The following is a 3,247-nucleotide window of genomic DNA, read 5'->3' on the forward strand; positions in this document are numbered from 1 at the left end:
ATACTTCAGTATAGACTATATGAAAAATCATTACAAGGGCAAATAAGATGAAACTAATTAGAAAAATGAACACAAGAAGCAAAAGAGACTAAACTAATAAGGAAGATATGACAACATATCTTCCTTAAAATACATGACTTTAACACTGCTAAAATCATTGTAATGCTATTGACAAACTACAATTCCTGTGGGCAGTCACAATTCCTGACTTGTTAGCCTACCTTTAAAGAGATGGCTGAGTTATTCCAGTGAGCAAAAAACAAAAAAAAAGTAATCCCAGAGAGGACATTTGCACCACATTTCCCCAATATAGTACAGAGTTTGAGTAACCCTTACTCTTAGAAAATTCATTGTACCATTCCTAACTGTTAGTCTTTGTAAAAAATTATTTAGTATTGGGTCTACTCAGAGCAGCAGCAGCCCTTCTCTCCCCACAGTGGTCAGCTATGACCCTCCCTGACTCCCCAGCAGCCATGTCGAAGGGTCCTGCAATTGGCACTGATCTTGGCACCACTTACTCCTGTGTAGGATTCTTCTAACATGGGAAAGTGAAGATCATTGCTAATGACAAAGGAAACAGGACCACCCCAACCTATGTTGCCTTCACCGACACAGAACGTTTAATCGGTGATGCTACAAAGAATCAAGTTGCAATGAACCCCAACAACACAGTTTTTAATGCCAAAAGTCTGATTGGTCGCAGATTTGATGATGCACTTGTGCAATCAGACATGAAGCATTGGCCTTTTACGGTGGTGAATGACACAGGCAGACCTAAGGTCCAAGTGGACTACAAAGGGGAGACCAAAAGTTTCTATCCAGAGGAAATATCTTCTATGTTCTTGACCAAGATGAAAGAAAATGCTGAAGCTTACCTTGGGAAGACTGTCACAAATGCTGTGGTCACAGTACCAGCCTATTTCAACGATTCCCAACATCAGGCCACCAAAGATGCTGGAACCATAGCTGGTCACAATGTGCTTCAAATCATCAATGAGCCAACTGCTGCTGCTATTGCTTATGGCTTGGACAAAAAGGTTGGTGCCGAGAGAAATATGTTGATCTTTGACCTTGGAGGTGGTACTTTTGATGTCTCCATTCTTACCATTGAAGATGGCATCTTTCAGGTCAAGTCCAAAGCTGGGGACACCCACTTGTGTGGGGAGGACTTGACAACTGAATGGACAACCATTTCATTGCCTAGTTCAAGCAAAAGCTCAAGAAGGACATCAGTGAGAACAAGAGGGCTGTTCGCTATCTCCGCACTGCTTGTGAACATCCAAAGCATACCCTCTCTTCCAGTACCCAGGCCAGTATTGAGATTGATTCCCTCTAGGAAGGTATGGACTTCTATACATCAATCATCTGAGCCCATTTCAAAGAGGTGAATGCTGATCTCTTCCATGGCACCCTGGACCCTGCGGAGAAGGCCTTAAGAGATGCCAAGCTAGATAAGTCTCAGATTCATGACATCTTCCTGGTGGGTGGTTCCACTCGAATCCCCAAAATCCAGAAGCTTCTGCAAGACTTCTTCAATGGCAAGGAGTTCAATAAGAGTATCAATCCTGATGAGGCTCTTGCTTATGGTGCAGCTGTCCAGGCTGCCATTTTGTCTGGAGATAAATCTGAGAATGTGCATGACTTGCTGTTGTTGGATGTCACTCTTCTTTCCCTTGGAATTGAAACTGCTGGTGGAGTTATGACCGTTCTGATCAAATGCAATACCATCATCCCCACCAAGCAGACACAGACCTTTACCACCTATTCAGACAACCAGCCTGGTGTGCTTATTCAAGTTTATGAAGGTGAGAGAGTGATGACAAAGGATAACAATCTGCTAGGCAAATTTGAGCTCACAGGAATTCCTCCAGCACCCAGGGGTGTTCCTCAGATTGAAGTAACATTTGACATTGATGCAAATGGCATCCTCAATGTTTCTGCTGTGGATAAGAGCACAGGCAAGGAGAACAAGATCACTATCACCAATGATAAAGGACATCTGAGCAAAGAAGACATTGAGTGTATGGTCCAGGAGGCTGAGAAATACAAGGCTGAGGATGAAAAGCAGACAGACACGGTGTGTTCCAAGAATTCTCTTGAATCTTATGCTTTCAACATGAAAGCAACCATAGAGGGTGAAAAACTGCAAGGCAAAATTGGTGAGGAAGACAAACAGAAGATCCTTGACAAATGTAATGAAATAATCAACTGGCTGGATAAGAACCAGACAGCTGAGAAAGAAGAATCTGAGCATCAGCAGAAAGAATTGGAGAAAGTCTGCAACCTGACTAAGCTGTACCAGTGTGCAGGAGGGTGAGTTCCTAGGGGGTGGAGCAGCCTCATCTGGAGGTGCTTCTTCTAGACTCACCATTGAAGAGGTCGACTAAACATACCAGAAAGAGCATTCCACACAGCTTTCCAAAAATTGAAGGACTCAAATTTGTAGCCAAGGCAGTAGCAGTTTAAAAGTAACATTTAAGCTACTGTGTAAATCTGGGCATTCTGAATACTTGAATGTGTGCAGAGGGAGAGAAGTGAACAATATTGCACTTTATCAGTACTGTAAACAAGTGGAAATGCAATTGTCTTGGAGAATAAAATCTATTTAAAATTAGCACCATAAAAAATACTTAGTATTTTATTTTTCACCAGTTACATGTAAAAACAATTTTAGCAATTGTTTTTAAAAATCTCAATTCCAAATTCTTTCCCTTCCCACTCCCCCTCATTGAGAAGGCAAGCAATTCAATATAGTTTATAGCTGTGCAGTCATGCAAAACATTTCCATAATAGTCATGTTGTGAAAGAAAACATAGAACCAAAAAAACACCTCAAGAAAAATAAAGCAAAAGAAAAAAGTATGTGGGGCAGCTAGGTGGTACAGTGACTAGAGTACTGGCCCTGGAGTCAGGAGGACCTGAGTCCAAATCTGGCCTCAGACACTTAAGATAAAAACAAAAAACTAGCCATGTGACCTTGGGCAAGTCACTTAACCCCAATTGCCCTCCAAATACCAAAAAAAAGTTTGCTTTAATCTGTAGTCAGACACCATCAGTTCTTTCTCTAGGGCTGGATAGCATGTTTCATCCTAAGTCCTTTGGAGTTGTCTTGGATCATTGTATTGCTGAGAATAGCTAAGTCATTCACAGCTGATCATCTTACAATATTGTTGTTAACTTTTACAGAGTGCATTTCACTTTGCATTAGCTCATGTCTTTCCATGTTTTTCTGAGAGCATCCTGCTCAC

General features: G+C 41.6%; 1 pseudogene; it reads left to right on the plus strand.

Moving 5' to 3' along the window:
• Positions 1–473: 473 nt before the first annotated feature.
• On the plus strand, positions 474–2,317 carry LOC138150905 (heat shock cognate 71 kDa protein-like; annotated as a pseudogene).
• The last annotated feature ends 930 nt before the right edge of the window (positions 2,318–3,247 follow it).

Source organism: Petaurus breviceps, unplaced genomic scaffold (assembly GCF_028583685.1).
Source record: "Petaurus breviceps papuanus isolate PSGF00001 unplaced genomic scaffold, PetGlider_PUasm1.0 90895, whole genome shotgun sequence".
In the NCBI taxonomy this organism is placed as follows: domain Eukaryota; kingdom Metazoa; phylum Chordata; class Mammalia; order Diprotodontia; family Petauridae; genus Petaurus; species Petaurus breviceps.